Source organism: Silurus aristotelis, assembly GCF_946808225.1.
Source record: "Silurus aristotelis genome assembly, chromosome: 29".
NCBI lineage: Eukaryota > Metazoa > Chordata > Actinopteri > Siluriformes > Siluridae > Silurus > Silurus aristotelis.
Genome location: NC_139602.1, coordinates 8193932 through 8212790, shown reverse-complemented (window position 1 = coordinate 8212790; position 18859 = coordinate 8193932). Strand labels below are relative to the sequence as shown.

General features: G+C 38.9%; 1 protein-coding gene and 2 long non-coding RNA genes across 4 annotated transcripts in view; 2 read left to right on the top strand and 1 right to left on the bottom strand.

The window, feature by feature from the left end:
• Positions 1 to 18859, top strand: part of igsf21a (immunoglobin superfamily, member 21a) — a 333388-nt gene that overhangs the window by 22665 nt on the left and 291864 nt on the right. The window lies entirely within an intron of this gene.
• The window catches only part of LOC310722765, a 239657-nt gene that overhangs the window by 115888 nt on the left and 104910 nt on the right, over positions 1 to 18859 (bottom strand). The window lies entirely within an intron of this gene.
• LOC310722762 lies at positions 1817 to 17026 on the top strand. 2 transcript variants are annotated; one of them, XR_014532481.1, is made up of 2 exons: positions 1817 to 1954; positions 16971 to 17026. It is a non-coding gene; the product is annotated as an uncharacterized lncRNA (long non-coding RNA). The 2 variants fall into 2 exon arrangements; XR_014532482.1 differs by having other exon boundaries at positions 16923 to 17026.

The window sequence follows — 18859 nt, the reverse complement described above, 5'->3', positions numbered from 1 at the left end:
ACGTTATGTAAATAAACTTCCATTTTTAGAAGGCGAATGGTGCAGTTTACTTGAGCATCTATCAAAATGATGATACAGGGCATGGAATTAAGGAAAGTCACCCAGATGTCGGCTGTTTACTGTATAAACTCATAAAAACAATTGTGCCAATCTGTTCCTTTATTCGTAAAGGGTAAAAGAAGGGTAAAAGAATAAAAGATAAAATTATTCAGAAGAAAACGCATAACTCGAGATAGTAATAACAGCCTTAGTAAAAACAACACTTTATATGGTTTTGTTGTTAGTGATAATATTAATAATAATAATAATTATAATTATAATAATAATATTCTTCTTCTTCTTTCGGCTGCTCCCTTTATAGGGCGCCACAGCGGATCATCCGTCTCCATACCCCCCTGTCCTCTACATCTGCCTCTTTCAACCCAACTGCATGTCTTCCTTCACCACATCCATAAACCTCCTCTTTGGTCTTTCTCTTTTCCTCCTTCCTGGTGGCTCCATCCTCAGCATTCTCCTCCTGATATACCCCATGTCCCTCCTCTGCACATGTCCAAACCATCTCAATCTCACCTCCCTCACCTTGTCTCCAAAACGTCCTACATGCACTGTCCCTCTAATAAACTCTTTTCTAATCCTGTCCATCGTCGTCACTCCCAACGAACATCTCAACATCTTCAGCTCTGCTACCTCCAGCTCCACCTCCTGTCTTTTACTCAATGCCACTGTCTCTAAACCATACAACATCTCAGGTCTCACCACAGACCTATAAACTTTCCCTTTCACTCTCACAGATACTCTTCTATCACACATTAATAATATTTAATAATAAAAATAATAACAATAGTTTTAATATGTATACATTGCAAATAATACAATTAATAAACATTTAATGAAATTTCTTTTTACCTGTTTTTTTACCTATTTATATTTAATTATACTGAAGCATTTATTGAGAATTTCAGGTCCCACACATTTATGCAAAAAAAATGAAAATGAAAAGATCGTTTGAATGAAGTCAAAGGTTGGATTTGAATCAAGGAAGGAAAGAGGTCAGATCAGGAAAGAAGCAAAGAAAGGAAAAGATCACATTTAAATAAAGGAAAGCAGGGAGAAAGGGAAAGAGCCGATTTGAAGGAAGGAAGGAAGGAAGGAAGGAAGGAAGGAAGGAAGGAAGGAAGGAAGGAAGGAAGGAAGGAAGGAAAACATCAGCTTTGATGAAAGGAGAGAGGTAGGGAAAGATGGTGTAGATTAGATGTGAAGGAAGGAAAGAGCAGAGAAAGAAAAAGATCAGATTTAAAGGAGGGAGTAAGGAAAACATCAGGTTAGATAGAAGTAGAGAGGTAAAGAAGGGTGGGAAATAGATTTGAAGAAAGTAAAGAGGGAATATATAGAAAGATTTGATTTGGAATGGAGGAAGGAAAACATCAGCTAAGATGGAAAGAGAGGTAAGAAATATTATTGGAAGGAAGGAATAAAGGAATGAAAACATCAGCTTGAATAGAAAGGAAGAAAGGATGAAAAAGAGCAGATTGCAAGGCAGAAAATAGGGGAGAAAGGGGAATATTAGATTTGAAGGAAGAAAGGATGAAAAAAAAAACAGCTTAGGTTAAATGAGACAGTTAAGGAAAACATTAGACAGATCCGACTTCAATGAAGAAAAGAGAAAAGAAGAAAAGAGGGGAGAAAAAGAAAGATCAGATTTCCAGGAAGGAAAATGTGGAGAGGGGGAAAAAAAATCTGATTTCAAGGAAGGATAAAAGGAAAGAAGATAAACATCAGCCTAGATGAAAGCAAAGTGAAGGAAGCAATTAAAGGAAGGAAAACATCAGCTTTGAAGGAAAGAAAGAAAGAAAGAAAGAAAGAAAGAAAGAAAGAAAGAAAGAAAGAAAGAAAGAAAGAAAGAAAGAAAGAAAAAAAGAAAGAAAGAAAGAAAGAAAGAAAGAAAATAATCAGTGTAATTATTTGCAACCAATCAGAATCGAGCATTTAAAAAGTTGTGTAAGAACTATGTAAATATATATTTTAAGCTAATATGCATGTGTGTGTGTGTGTGTGTGTGTGTGTGTGTGTGTGTGTGTGTGTGTGCGTGCGTGCGTGCGTGTGTGTGTGTATAGTACTAACACTATTGGCAACTTTTCTTTTTTCCTGTATATTGCTCTTGGAGCTTTTTACGTCCCGGCCTCTATGTGTATATATAGATGAGACCGCAATCAACCTTGACTTGATCATTTTCTCATCGCTCTTGAAGTGATGCTTGTTTTGTTCTATATACGTTCTGCTCAATTTGCCAGGACTGATAGCCGTGTGGTAAGTCCGCTTTCATGTTTGTACCTTGTGCACTGCGATGATCACAAAGAACTCCGAATCCACTTATTACAGTCATTTCGGATGGGGGGGGTGCAATGGGGCTCTATACGAGTATAAAGCGCACTCTCGGGTCGTATTGAGGATTCTTACACTCGCTCGGTCTTGCTATACATCCAGAGCAATGGACTGCAAACTATTTAGCCGTTTGAGGAGAATAAAATGTGTCTGGAGTGTTGATTTTCTGCATTGTCCTTGCCAAATATGTGCCAGACACACGCGTCTTTATTAATAGGATTTTTTTTTTCTCTATCAGGAGGCAATACTGCGTTATAGACGAGTTCTTTTCTGAAAAACATCTGTCTGTGCAGTCAACAGGGCAACATCTGATTACAAACAAAGACGTTTTAGACAGCAAGGTTGGTGTTTAAATTCGACACGGACGACGATGGATTGTTGTGTCCGGCGTTTACGTGCAACAACATCACATAAAATTCATCGTAAAATAGTGTGGATCAGAAAATATGCCAGGAAGACAGGATGAAAGGAACACGCAATAGGATGAAGGGAGGACGGATAAGGAGAACATTTAAAGAATAGAAGGAAGGTCAGAAGATCAGAAGAAAGAAGGATGAAAGGTTAAAAGAAAATGGAGATGGAAGTTGGAAGGAAGGAAGGAAGGACGGAAGGAAGGAAGGAAGAACAGAAGATTGGAAAAAAAAGATAGGATATATATATATATATATTTTACTGTATCTATGAGCAATTGTTGCATAAAAGTTACAGGTCCTGGGGGAAAATTCCAGAGTGTTTAAATCTACTTGAATATAAATAATGTACAGGATCTATAGCACTTATGCCAAATCTCTCTCTCTCTCTCTCTCTCTCTCTCTCTCTCTCTCTCTCTCTCTCTCTCTCGGAACAAAATCCAAAACTACATGGCCCTGTGTGAGGTAGAGATCATGTCTAGACAGTGGGAAAACTCTATCTGAAGGAACAAAAAGATGAAAGGAAGGATTGAATGAAGGAAAGAAGGAAGGAATGACAGAATGGATTGGATTTGAAGAAAGGTAGAGATAAGGTTAGGGTTAGGGTTAGGGTTAGAAAGGAAGAAAGGATAAATCCAAAGGAGGAAAGGAATGGAGGAAAGACAGAAATGAGAGGATATAAAGAAAGCAGAAGGGATTGGATTTAAATTTAGGATAGACGAGATTAAACTAGAAAAAAATAAAGATAGAAAAATCTCATTGCAAGGAAGGAAGGAAGGAAGGAAGGAAGGAATGGGATTTAAAGGAAGAGTTCAAATTTGAAAGAAGAGATTTGATTTATTAAACTAAGAAGGTGATTCTATTTGTAGGAAGGACGAAAAAAAGGGGAAAATTAAGGAAGGTTAGGGTTGGATTTGAAGGAGGGGAAGACTAAAGCAACTAGAGGAAGAAAAGAAAGGAAGGAAATGAAGACAACAAGGATCACAGTGGATCCGGAGTCAATCGCGGGAATACTGTGCATGTGGCCAGAATACAACCTTGAGGAGACACCAGTTTTACTGAATATTAATTATAGTGGTAACAGCAAAAGCAGACTTATACCCAGCTTCTAGATTTTTCTTCCCAATGTAATGGGAATATACACATATAAATAACAAACCCACCCATGTTATTAGCCATGCCCTCAGTGTTGTTAGCCAAACCCTCCAGTATTATTAGCAAGGCCCCCAGTGTTATTAGCCACATCCCCAGTGTTTAAGCCACACCCTTCAGTGTTATTCGCCACGCCCTCCCATTTTATTAGCTTCAAATCCTATATCTTACCTGCACTCTTGTTCCTCATTCCAATTTTTCTTGCATTTATATGCATAACTTCGTTTCTTTTAAATATATATCTATCATAGCATTAGTCTGTGTGAGTTTTTTTTTTCTTTGTTTTTGTTTTGGAGCCTGATCTATGAAAAAAGAAGACATCCTAATCTGTGCATCGTCCACTTGGATATGGGGACGAGAAAGAAACTGCACGGACAGCACATCCTCTCAGAGGAGATTATTTCTTATCAGATCTGCTGAATCGCTGCCTTAGGAGCCACTGAGCCTTTATTCCCCCGTGGGCACGCTATTCAGACTATTCGGGCACAACGGTGAAAAAACTGAGGAAAAAAGAAATAAATATATATAAAAAAAATAATTATTGAAAAATTGCAGGGACATGTTTAAAGCCTGCTTGCATGCAGATAATAATAATAATAATAATAATAATAATAATAATAATAATAATAATAATAATAATAAAAAGGTGGTACATGGTAATGCAGACACTGTGTAGTACGCATTTTGTTGCGTTTCAACCTGGAAATGGAATGGAGTAGTGAAGCATGGTGGTGTTAGCTTTATGTTAACAGTTATAATTGGTCTCTTCCTTATTTAATCATACACTAGTAGATGCTCAGAATATAATAAATAAATAAATGAAATGTGATGGGGGTTCATTCATCACATGATCCTCATGATTTGTTTATTTGTTGAATTTTGAGAGTTGCAGGTTGGAACACTTAAATGTGGGAATAAAAACAGGGGTGCCAATACTAGTCAAGTCAAGTCAAGTCAAGTTTATTTGTATAGCGCTTTTCACAACAGACATTGTCTCAAAGCAGCTTTACACAAATCAACAGTTAAGGTGAATCGTGTGAATTTGTCCCTGATGAGCAGCCGTGGTGACTGTTGCAAAGAAAAACTCCCTCAGATGTTATGAGGAAGAAACCTTGAGAGGAACCAGACTCAAAAGGGGAACCCATCCTCATTTGGGTGACATCAAGAGTTTGATCATAAATCTTTCAACAATACAGAACACTGGAGAGTGAGAACTAACATGATTACTGGAGTATAAGATTATAAGTGATGTTCTTTCTGCAGTCTTATACAGTCTATATGGTTGGTAGCTCCTAGTTGTATAAGCTCAGCATTTGTGATCATCACAGATCCAGCATCAGCTTCTCCATGCCAGAGCCTTTAAACACTCCAGGAGGTCCACTGTCAAACTCCACACATGTAGCCAGATCCAAATGGCACTGGTACGTCTCTAGATGGTTCGGGATGTTTGCGAGTTCGGCATCTACTTCTTCAAAGGTCCGTAATCATCACGAGGTGGGAGGTGACTGGAGCGGGCCAAACCTCAGGGTGTCTCGGGATGGGGAGAGAAAGAGAAGCAGTGGAGAAGAATTAGCGTAGCTGCTGTTCATGATATTAACAGCACAAGTTGATAATGTGCATGTGATCAGATGTTCTGGAGCAAAAAGTTATGATATGTGATGTGTGTTATGTGTAGGCTTTGCTAAAAAGATATGTTTTTAATCTACACTTAAACTGGGAGAGTGTATCTGAACCCCGAACACTGTCAGGAAAACTATTCCAGAGTTTAGGAGCTAAATGTGAAAATGCTCTACCACCTTTAGTGGACTTTGCTATTCTAGGAACTACTAGAAGCCCAGAGTTTTGAGATCTCAGGGAGCGTGGCGGATTGTAGCGTGTTAAAAGACTGGATAGATACATAGGAGCCAAACCATTTAGTGCTTTATAAGTGAGAAGTAATAGTTTGTAGTCTATTCGAAACTTAACAGGAAGCCAATGTAGGGACGATAAGATCGGGGTTATGTGGTCATATTTTCTTGACCTTGTGAGAACTCTGGCTGCTGCATTCTGGACTAACTGAAGCTTGTTTATTAATGATGCAGGACATCCACCTAGTAATGCATTACAGTAGTCTATTCTGGAGGTCATAAACGCATGGACGAGCTTCTCTGCATCAGATATAGACAACATGTTTCTTAACTTAGAAATATTTCTACGGTGAAAGAAGGCTGTTTTTGTAACTTGGTTGATATGATATTTGAAAGACAAGTTGCTGTCTAAAATAACTCCCAGGTCTTTTACCATTGAACTAGTGGTTACAGAACATCCGTCTAAATGCAGGTTGAGATGCTGGAGCTTCTGTATACTAGTTTTTGGGCTGATGAGCAAAATCTCAGAATTTAAAAGTAGAAAGTTATGGGTCATCCAATCTCTTATTTCCTTAACACACTCAGTTATCCGAGTTAATTGAGCTGTTTCGCCTGGTTTAGATGAGATATATAGCTGAGTATCATCAGCATAACAATGGAAGCTAATTCCATGCCTTCTAATAATATTTCCTAACGGAAGCATGTATATTGTGAAGAGCAGGGGTCCTAGAACTGAACCTTGCGGCACGCCATAATTTACTTGCATTAGCCTGGATAGCTCTCCATTTAAATCTACGAAATGGTAACGATCGGACAGGTAGGATTTAAACCAGCTTAATGCCTGTCCCTGAATGCCGATGTAATTTTGTAAGCGATCTAGGAGGAGATCATGGTCTATAGTGTCGAATGCAGCACTAAGATCTAATAGAACCAACATCGAGATGAAGCCTTGGTCTGAAGCTAAAAACAGGTCATTAGTGATTTTAACTAGAGCAGTTTCTGTGCTATGATGGGGCCTAAAACCTGACTGAAACTCCTCAAAGATATTGTTCTCTTGCAGGTAGGAAATCTTTTCTAAAATCTTAGACATAAATGGGAGATTTGAAATTGGTCTGTAATTCGATAGCGTGTTTGGACCCAGATTAGGTTTTTTAATGAGGGGCTTAATAACTGCTAACTTGAGGGATTTAGGGACATGTCCTAACGATAGTGAAGAGTTAATAATATTCAGAAGAGGTTCACCAGTTGTATATAACACTTCCTTCAGTAATTTAGTAGGAATTGGATCTAACTGACATGTTGTCGATTTAGCTTTGGCAATAACATTATACAGCTCTTCCTGTCCTATACATGTAAAACAGTGGAGTTGTGGAGTTGAAGGTAACACTGTCTCAGGAGATGGTCTCAGAGGTTGAACTGCCACAATTGTTTTTCTAATGTTATTTATTTTTTTCAGTGAAGAAATTCATAAAGTCCTCACTACTAAACTGTGATGGAACACAATTTTCAGAGCCCTGATTTGTAGTTAGTTTAGCTACAGTACTGAAAAGGAACCTGGGATTGTTTTGGTTGTTTTCTATGAGTTTGCTCAGGTGTTCAGCTCTAGCAGCTTTTAGCGCCTGTCTGTAGCTGAGCATACTGTCTTTATACGCAATTCTAAATACCTCCAATTTGGTTTTCCTCCATTTTCTCTTCAGATTACGTGTTGTTCTCTTGAGGGCATGCGTATGACTATTATACCAAGGTGCAGGTGCTTGTTCTCTAACCTTTTTTAACCGGATGGTGGCAACGGTGTCTAATGTGCTAGTGAGGATAAGGTATATGTTGTTAGTTATTTCATCAAGATCATTAGTAGTTATGGGTTTAGTGTGAAATTGAGATAAATCAGGCAGGTTATTTATGAATCTGTCCTTAGTGGTCGGAACAATAGTCCTACCAGGTCGATAACATGGTGCAACATGGCTAATCTGCTCTACCGGTAGTGTGTACAGTATAAGGTAATGGTCTGTGATGTCATCACTCTGAGGTAAAATATCGATATCAGTGACGTCTGCGCCGTGGGATATTATTAAGTCTAATGTGTGGTTAAAACGGTGAGTTGGTCCGGTGACGTTTTGTTTAACCCCAAAAGAGTTTAATAAGTCAACAAATTATAATCCTAGAGCATCGTTTACATCATCTACATGAATATTAAAATCTCCTACAAGCAGCACTTTATCAAAATTGATCAAGAAATCGGATAAAAAACAAGCAAACTCTTGAAGAAAATCAGCGTAGGGCCCTGGGGGTCTGTACACGGTGACCAGAGCGAGTTTTCTATGTATGTCTGAAAGTACAACTTTAAGAACGAGCACTTCAAATGATTTAAAGCTGAATCCTAATCTCTGACTAACATTAAGAGAGGCACTATAAATGGTTGCTACACCCCCCCCACGACCAGTCTGACGGGGCTCATGCTTATAAACATATCCTGACGGTGTAGACTCGTTTAGACCCATATAATCACCTGGTTTAATCCAGGTCTCAGTGAGACAGAGTGCATCGAGATTATTATCTGTGATTATCTCATTTACAATCAGTGCTTTGTGTGCAAGTGATCTAATGTTTAAAAGACCAAACTTTAGAACTTTGTTGTGTTTGTTTATCTGGCATTTTTCAGTTTTAACTGCAATAAGATTATTTCTGGATCTTGTGTATGTAATTCTTGGTTTTACTACACGAGGAATAGATACGGTTTCTATAAACTGGGCTGTGTGTGAACTTGTAACTATTTGGTCTGTAGTATGCGTGTTCTTATAGTTGAAGATTTCCTGATGTCTTACCAGTCAGATGGTGTGAAGTATCCTAGAGATGTTATCTGATAGCACTGCTGCTCCAACTCTGCTGGGGTGCAGGCCATCAGGGCGGAAGAACCTCGGACGCTCCCAGAAACAGTTCCAGTTATTAACAAAGAGAAGTTTATGTTCTCGACACCATGACTGTAACCATTCATTTAGAGCTAAAAGTTTACTTAACTTCTCAGCCCCTCGCTGGTAAGTGGGAAGAGGTCCTGACACAATGATCCTCGTTGTGGGTGATGTGCTGCGTACCGTCTCCACCAGGATCCTGAAATCCCTCTTTAAGATCTCCGTTTGCCTCAGCCGGGTGTCGTTCGTTCCGGCATGAAGAACAACTGCTCCGAAGTTCTTCTTCAGGATCGCGGGTACCTGCGCAGCAACATCGAGAACACGAGAACCAGGAAAACACTAACTAATAGCAAGCAGGGTATGTTTTTTATTCTAAAAAAAAATACCTTCACAAACTCGAAAGCATTGAAACAAAACATCTGTAACCTTTTAATTTTCACACATGGGCAAGGGGTTTACGGGCTTCTTTGCAGGAAAGCGAATGTTTGTTTTATTTTTAAAGTTATTTCTTAACCACGTCTGTTGAACGTCTGTTGGTCAGGATTTCCTTCTTTTTTTTAAACATTAAATCTGTCCGATTGTTGTCAGGTGGGGTTTTATCCACCATGACCTTCCCATTTTTTGTTCCCTCCATATTCAATTGTTACTGTAAGATGCAATGATATAAAATATTGAAAGTAATTAAAGAATAGATCACATTTAAAAGAAGCAAAAGATTGGATTTGAAAGAAGGATAAAGAGGTCACATGATCACAGAAATGATGGCTGGATGTAGGAAGGATCTTTCTGAAGGAAAAAATGTATTATTTTAAACTATGGAAGGAAGGAATGAACGAATAAAGGCAGGAAGGAATGACAGAATAAACTGGATTTGAGGGAAGGTTGAAGGAGAGATTATGTTTGAAAGAAAGCAAGAAAGGATATATCTAAAGGAATAGAGGAAAGACAGCAAGTCTAGGGTAAGGAGAAAGGACAGAACGGATCGGATTTAAAGGAGAGACAGAAAGGAGTGTATTTGAATTAGGGATGGAAGAGATTATATTAGAAATAAAATAGAAAAAATCTAATCTGAAAGAATGAAGGAAGAAAGAGATGGGATTTGAAGGAAAAGTTCAAACTTGAAGATTAGAGAGAGGAGATTTAATTCCAAATAAAAAAGTGGGATAGAAAAATAAAAGGGAAGATTTCAAGCCAAAACTCGTGATCATGTAACTTCAGCATGGGTCTGTCCAATCGCAGTCAGCTGGAGACTCCAATTCACATTAACCACAATGACCTTCCAATATGGCCGACATTGACGGCAGCTTGGAGCCGACGTACATACTTTCCCCCTCTGCATTTCCTAGCTGGTAATTGAGCACAGGTGTTTCTAATTACTTACACACACTTACACACACACACACACACACACACACACACACACACACACACACACACCCTTTAAAAGACACTTCTTCTAACCACTAAAGCAACACTTTCAGTAACTTATTTCTAGACCTACCCAGCAGTTTAAAATGCGTTTTGGATTTTTTATGTTGCTGTATTGTTTTGCTTCTGGTTTTTGTCGCCTGTTTTTGCACCTCTAGACTGTGGCTATGTCTGCACTAATCCGGATAAATTTGGTGTTTTAATAAAAAAAAAACGATCCACGTTCACACTTTCTTTTTCGATCGTTGCTCATCCACATTGAAACGTCTGAAAACGTCCCTGTACTGCGCACGAGCAAATCGTATAACGCCCGACCTATTTACTTTCCGGCTGTTTAAAACATGTTTCAATGACTAAAAATGCGTCATAATTTTCTGATTTATTTACTACACTTTTTTTTACGGGAAACTGGCGTGGACAGAAGGGCAAAAAGGAGAGGAAAATATGAGTTTTTAAATAAAATCAATAGTGTAGTAATAGTGTGGACATGGTCTGCGTATGTACCTCAACTTACCTTTGGCTTGTTTTTCACTGCGGTTTTTTTGCCGCACAATTTGGATTTTTCTGTATTGCTATGAAAACTTGTTTTATCTACATTGCATCCACTTTCATGAGTTTCGGTTTGCACGTGACATGGCTCGATGGATGGATCGAAGTTATAGAGTGACGATAGAAATGTTAGTTTTGAGAGATTTTTTTTGTCAGTTTTTACACTTTCACAGAACAAAATCCCCACAATATCTCAGCCTTTCATCTCTCTACTAGAATGCTTACCCTTTCGGCTTTTCGTTCGTTTTTCATATATTTTTTTCTTTTTTTTTTCTCGTATTTTATAGAATGACAGACAGAGGGATCATCTTTACCCTGGAGTTTATTCAGAAAAAGTTTTTTTTTTTTTCTCTTTCTAAAACTGTACAGGAAGTACTTAATAAACGTTTTATAAATTTGGTGACCTCCACTGATATCTTTTTTTCATCTTCCCGAGTTCCTCTGAGAAAGGAAAGCAAGTACCAGTTGCATAGTAACCGTCTCTTGTTTTCGACTGGATCTTAATCTCTAAAACATTTTTGTTTCAGGTTAGAGCATGTACGTGAAGCAACGACAAAGAAAATAATTCTCGTATTTTAAAAAGCAATTTTCTTCTTCACCAACTTCCCAGAAGATTTTTGGTTATTATAAGAACAAATGGGGACTAAATGTGGAATGGTATGTTAAAAAAGCACATAATCCAATCTATTCTAATAGCGAGGTGTCCACAAACTTTTGTCCATTTAGTATACGTTAGAAGGTACTTTCCTTGATATGGTTTTATCTCCAATCTCCACGGAGTCAAAGCTTTGAAACAAAAGGGTGAGTTATAGAGCTGTAGTTTTTACAGTAGATATAGGAGAGACTGTGTGACCTTTTTCCTTTAACATAAGTTGTGTTCTCTTGTTTCTGTATTATTTAGTTGTAAAGCTTTAGAGAGAGGTTGATGAGGAAGCGACTATAGATGCTATAATGAAACTGTGACAGGTTTCTCAGATAGCATTTAAATGGATATGATGTAACAAAAAATATCAAAAAAATTATATGATTATATATATATCAATTTAAACCACCTTACATTTTATACATTTCATTCAACTAAAGAAACCTGCAACTTTACCTCATTTATCCCACCTTTACTCTTACTGCACAAAAACTGGCTTAATAGTGTTGAATGTTACACATAATAATGCAAATGCAGATCCCATTGTGTTCGGGTTAAATCAAATATTTTGAAATATACACCGTAATTTCCGGACTATTAAGCGCACCCAAATATAAGCCGCACCCACTGAATTTGACAAAGATTTTTATTTTCAATATAAATACGCCGCACCTGTCTATAAGCCGCACCTGTCTATAAGCCGCACCTGTCTATAAGCCGCACCTGTCTATAAGCCGCAGGTGTCTACACTGAAACTAATGAACTTTACACAGGCTTTAATGAAAGACAGTGTCTGTTACACGGCTTGTATCTAAACAGTAGCCGACCAAGAAAGTCATTGTTCACTGTCTTCCTCCTTCCTTTCACAACTATTTCTCTCGAGAGTTTTTCTTTTGGCATCGTCGTGCGTTTAAAAATCACCATCGGTGAAGCTTTTCTCCCGATGCCGTGCAGCTCAGAACACAGGTGAAGTGTTTTTTCATGCCCGGTTGTTTTCAGCGTGACGAATGATTCGCATTTCCTGTAGACAATCCGAGTGAACGGCAGGTCAAACGTCAGAGGAACATCATCCATATTTATGATGTGGTGCTGCCCGATTCAGTGGGAGCGCATCTGATTTAATATAAAGAGTTTCATTGGTTCACCTGAACCTGTTCGGACATGTCATTGGTCTAATGTTATGGGGTTCAGTTTTTTTTATTGAAGTTTGTGAAACCGGAAAAACCCAGGAAAAATCCATAAATTAGCCGCTTCGTTGTTTAAGCCGCGGGGTTCAAATCGTGGGAATAAAGTAGCGGCTTTTAATTCCTAAAATTAGCTTACAGTATTGCAGTGTATCGCAACACGTAGTACCGCAACCTGTCTTGCCGATACACGGCCGTAATATATTTTATATATACAGTGTATATAAAATGTGTGTATTGTTTTATAATAAAACACTCAGACATGTGGTTAACTACTTCAGCTGGTACACAGTCGAGTCGTCTCACTACTTCCTCGCTCATTCCTGATTACTTTCCTATAACAGCCCGTTTAATTCATATTTATCGTCAAAGATTGCCCACCTATAGACCTATAAAATCTGATTCACCACATGATTGTCATTGAACCGCGTTTCAAGGTTAATAGGCACATTGCAAAGATCCTTGAGGAATGAATATTCGTCTGATATATAAGTACGGCTTTTCAGCTGCAAATGAATGGCTCGCTCTCTCTCTCTCTCTCTCTTTTTGTTCGCTTTTTCTGCATTTTTGTTTTATTGGCCACCTCCATCAAGCAACTTTTTAAAAGAGAAAGATGTCATTAAAGCTCGAGATAAACTCGGCACTGAATGCAGACGGGGGTTTGTAGGAGAAGCACGGGTGAAGATCTCGGCAAATACACAAAAGCACAAAAGAGGCTGATTAGACCACATACCTAGCAGTTGTTAAGACGAGAAACAATATACAAGGCTAATTATGGATAGTTATGACTTGCAACATCTTCTAGGCACCGTCTCTTTTTTTTCTTTCTTTTCTGCAATCGCATTTTTTTAATTTTTTTTTATTTTTGCGTAATGTTTTGTTTGGTTTCGGCTTCTTTCCGGGTATAAAGGTCTCGGTAATAGAAGAAAAGAACATCTTTCCGTTGTCCATGACACCCACATGGCATTCAGACCGTGGTTCCTTTGTGTTTCTTTTAATATATAATTATTTCCCCCTTTTTTTTTTATTTATTTTTTTTTATCATACCTAATTATCATTCAGATTCAGTAAAAGTTTCGAGTTTGATTTTTTTCCTCTTGTTTTGTACTAAAGAATTTAAAATTTGGCTTTAAAATCTCGCTTTTTGAATTTAACTGAGATTTCACGTGGCACTTTGGTCTGAAACAGAGCAGCCTTCGCAGGAAACGTTACATGAAAGCAGTCATGTGCAATAAAAAGTGGAGCACGGTACCGATCTCGGAGATGATCTGTAGAATGTTCTGAGAGATCAGTTGCCAGAAACCCTGCTGTGATTCCTGCGAATGTGTACATAACTTGTATTTAGATACAATAGTATCTTGTATGTGCATGTGCACTGATGATGAGATCTTTATTCTCCTTGACACGTGTATGAAAACCATGCTTGACTTTACCATCCTCAAAAAGTCTCAAAAACTAATAGCAAGAGTCAGAAAGCTACTTTCTCCTGTATATCTGATGAATTAGGCCATGTGATGTACATAGACATTGTTCACTCTGCTATACTACCCCATACTGGTCACCAGGGTGCTCCTGGGTAGGCTAGGCCTTGTCTCAACTTACGATATTTTCAAGTTACAATGGGGTCATGGGACCATAATCGTAACTTAGGGACTACATATATATATACAGTACAGACCAAAAGTTTGGACACACCTTCTCATTCAAAGAGTTTTCTTTATTTTCATGACTATGAAAATTGTAGATTCACACTGAAGGCATTAAACTATGAATGAACACGTGTGGAATTATATATGGAATTATATACATAACAAAAAAGTGTGAAACAACTGAAAAATGTCATATTCTAGGTTCTTCAAAGTAGCCACCTTTTGCTTTGATTACTGCTTTGCACACTCTTGGCATTTTCTTGATGAGCTTCAAGAGGTAGTCACCTGAAATGGTCTTCCAACAGTCTTGAAGGAGTTCCCCGAGAGATGCTTGGCACTTGTTGGCCCTTTTGCCTTCACTCTGCGGTCCAGCTCACCCCTAAACCATCTCGATTGGGTTCAGGTCCGGTGACTGTGGAGGCCAGGTCATCTGGCGCAGCCCCCCATCACTCTCCTTCTTGGTCAAATAGCCCTTGATGCCTTCAGTGTGACTACAATTTTCATAGTCATGAAAATAAAGAAAACTCTTTGAATGAGGTGTGTCCAAACTTTTGGTCTGTACTGTTTATATATATTGACCTGACCATGTGCTTTTTTTGAACATCCCATTCCACCACATTTAGTCACTATTTTCTTCTATGATAACCTCCACTCTTCTGAGAAGATGTTCCACCAGATTTTGAGTGTGCTTGTGGTCATTTGTGCTCATTTAACCACAAGAGTGTTTGACGTAGGTGAGTTGAGGAGGCCTGAGGTGCATTCAGCGTTCCAGTTCATCCCAAAGGTGTTCAGTAGGTTTGAGTTCAAAGCTCAATAATAGACCACTGAAGATTTTCCACTTCATCCCATGTAACAGATATCTTGATGGAGCTAGTTTTGTGGAGAGGGGTATTGTCATGCTGGAACATGACAAGGAAAGTTTGGGTCTCCTAGTTGAAGTGAAGGAAAATGTAACGCTGCATTTGAAGACACATTATACAATCATATGCATCTAACTTTGTGGTAACATTTTAGGGAAGAGCCACATGTGGCTGGAAAAGCCAGGTGACCCAATACTTTTGCCATTCCTTTCAATGTAATCTCGCTCTACATCGAAGACATTCGCTTCTAGTCTTCGTAGAAGTTCAATTTCCGAACAGTTCATTAAAAAAGAACCATTATTTACCATCCATGTCCAAGCTTCTGCCCCAGTTCACTTCACGCCATTACGCATCAGTCCTCCTGACTTTTTAACATTATGGGATGTTGCTATCAGTATAACACCATGAAGGTAAATGTAAGATAATCGGCAGCTGATATGTGTTTATGTTTTCCGTGATGAAGCTTCTGCGCCTCCACTTCGGCAAAAAAGTCTCTGTGGACAGTGAACTGTGGAACAGAATAGCTAGGGAGGAAGGAAGGAAAGAAAGTGTGTGTGAGAGAGAGAGAGAGAGAGAGAGAGAGAGCGAGAGAGAGTGTGTGAGAGAGAGAGAGAGAGAGAGAGAGAGAGGAACTAGGGAATCAAGGGGGAGAGGAACAAAGAAAAGAAATGAGGGAAGGAGTGAAAAGAAGAAGGTGGCAAGGATGGGTTGAAGGAAGGAAGAAAGGAAGGAAGGAAGGAAGGAAGGAAGGAAGGAAGGAAGGAAGGAAGGAAGGAAGGAAGGGGGATAGAGAGATAGAAGAAGGACAGAACAGTCTGTACCTGTTCTGTTCATTTTCAGACATGGGCAAGACTTTGCGGTTTCTGCTCCTTAACATGACGAGCTTTTATTTATTTGTATTTATTTATTTTTTAGATTTAAAATTCAAGAGTTTCCTGTCGTATGTACAGGAAAGAATCTGTTACTTAGTGAATCCAACAGCAGCCAAGAACATACATTATAGAGGACATGAGGGGGGAAGACAAAAAAATATGTGCATATATTTAAAGTGTGCAGTGTGTAATGTCAACATGGAAGACATGCATCTACTGAAGAGTTACATTCAGTGTTGTCCATGTTGGTATTTAGATTGTAAAGGTGTGTGTGTGCGTGTGTGTGTGTGTGTGTGTGTGTGTGTGTGTGTGTGTGTGTGTGTGTGTGTGTGTGTGTGTGTGTGTGATGGGGAAGAAGCAGGCGATGAGTGAGTTTAAGGGAAAGCGTGAGGGTAAATGTTTTAGCCTATTGGTCTTTTTTTTCCCAATTTACTCAACTTAAATAATATTACATACACAGGTAAGTAGGGGGAGAGAGGGAGGGGAGAAGAAAAAAAAAGATGAGATGGAAGGAATAAGGTGGGGTGAGGAAGGAAAGGAAGATAGGGAGGAAGGAGAGAGGGAAGCAAAGGGGAGAGAGAGAAGGAAGGAATAAAGGAAGGATGGAAGAAAGGAAGGGGAAAAGACGGGAAGGTATGGGGAAAAGGAGAAGAAATGTGGAGAGAAAGGAAGGAGGGAAGAATTGGAGAGAGGGGAAAGCAAGGGGGGAGCGAGAGAGGAGAAAAGAAGGAAGGAAAGGGAAAAATGAGGGATGGAGGGGACAGAGAGGAATGAAGGAAGGAAAATAAAAAGAAGGGATAGAAGGGGAAGAAATAGAGGGAGATGGGGGAAGGAAGGTAGGAAAGAAGGAAGGATTAAAGGATAAGGGGCGAGAAAGGGAGAAATAAGGGAAGAAAAGAAGGAGGAGAGAGAGGAAGGAAGAAAGGAAAGGAAGAAGAAGGGAAAGAAGGGGACGAGAGAGAAAGGAAAGAAGGATGGAAGGGAGGAAGAAGGAGGGAACAAAAAGGGAGGGAAAGAAAGAAAGAAAGAAAGAAAGAAAGAAAGAAAGAAAGAAAGAAAGAAAGAAAGAAAGAAAGAAAGAAAGAAAGAAAGAAAGAAAGAAAGAAAGAAAGAAAGAAAGAAAGAAAGAAGGAGGTAAGGAAGGGGTAGAGAGAGGATAAAAAGAAAGAAGGAAGGAATGGTAAAGTTCTCACAAAAGAGTTGTGTTTTTCTTTTTTCTTTTGTCCTTTTTTTTGGACATTTTTTGGACATTTGTATCTATAAGTGCAATGTTTAGACTTTTGTTTAGCATCTACAAAGAGAGAGAGACGTGTCTCAGATAGTGTGTACATATTTCTATTTCTAATCAGACACTAGGATATATTTTGATCGTCTAACTGTTCAGGCTGCTCCCTCACACCTTTCCCTTTTGCACACCACTGAGAACAGATCGATGAGAGCTCAGAGACACGTGCCAGGGTAGGTAGAAATCCGTCCCACGGATGGACGAACGCCGCTGGCAGGACGTTCAGTCTCTGATCATTAACTCTCCGAATGCACAAATTCGCCGTAATTAGTCTCTCACACGGCTCTCACCCCGGACGTACTGTAGGCTCCATGAAGGGAGAAAGGAGCTACAGCAGGACGGGTCGCTAATGACACAGAACGAGTACGATATCATCACCACGCTCTGTGACTTCCCTCCGTTCATTATCGAGCACAAAGACAAGCCGATGGCGCTGCCCTGAGATCTCTCACTTTTTGGTTTTTTTTGGACGTGAATGTGAAAATGAAGGTTCAAAACTGGAAGTGACCGATTTTTCCAGAAGTTGTTCTAATATTGGAATTTTCTAGTAATATAATTTTAATATCATTATTAATATACTAATTTTTTTGCTTCCTTTATAAAAGCGAGTCAATAAATTATCAAACTATTAAAAATTTAATGTAAAAAAAAAGCTTTTCTTTTTTATTCCTTTTCTTTTCTATTTCTCTGTTCAAGATTGTTTTTTTTTTCCTCCTCATTCGAACATCAAGCCTTCACACTCGAGCCTCGACGCTGACCCGTGCCAAAGTCCTTTTTAACGACGCTGCATTTCACACGTTTCAACACGTTCAATGCTATATATTCACAGCTTTAAGTGTCTGCCCTGAGCCCATGAGTCTGAATTAGATAAGTATGTTTATTCACATTTGGTAAAAAGTGAAGTAAAATGTCATAGACTTGTGAACAGGTGCATTAACGACTCGTAAAAAAAAAAAACATCTCGAATAAAATGGCGAGGATTGAAAGAGCAATAAACTGACTGAGGTGAGAGGAAATGCAATAATAAAGAAATATATAACATCAGAACAAATTTGTTCGAGACGTTTCTAAAATACAAAAGCTTTTATTCGGCCAGACGGAAAAAGCGCATCTGTTTAATTATAAGTAGGACGGAGTGAGAGAACAGGCTGTGCTGAGTGTTTACCTGCAAAATGGAAACGTACATTCTCTTTAGTTTGGTTTAGTTTTTCTGTTACAGCGAGGAAACTTTTAGACTAAACATATAGAACAAAATAACCACTACTAGTACTACTAACAATATTGATGAGGAGGAGGATAGTGATGATGATGATGATGATGATGATGATGATGATGATCAGGAAAAACCAAGAAAGGGGAAAGAGTTTGAAAGAATTGAGAGAAAAAGGGAGGGTGGATGGAAGGAAGGAAAGAAGATCGAGATGGAAGGAATGGGCTGGAAGGATGTGAGGCAAGAAAGGGGAGAGAGGAGAAGGAAGGAAGGACGGACGGATGGAACGAAGTAAGGAGGGAAAAAAGGGAAGAAAGAAGGGGAAGAGAGAGAGAGAGAGAGGAAGTAAGGAAATATCTGTGAGAGACAGGGAGAGAAGGAAGAAAGGAAATAAGAAAGCAAGGAAGGAAGGAAGGAAGGAAGGAAGGGAGGGAGGGGGTAGAAGGAAGTAGTAAGAGGGGAGATGGAAGGAATGGGGAGGG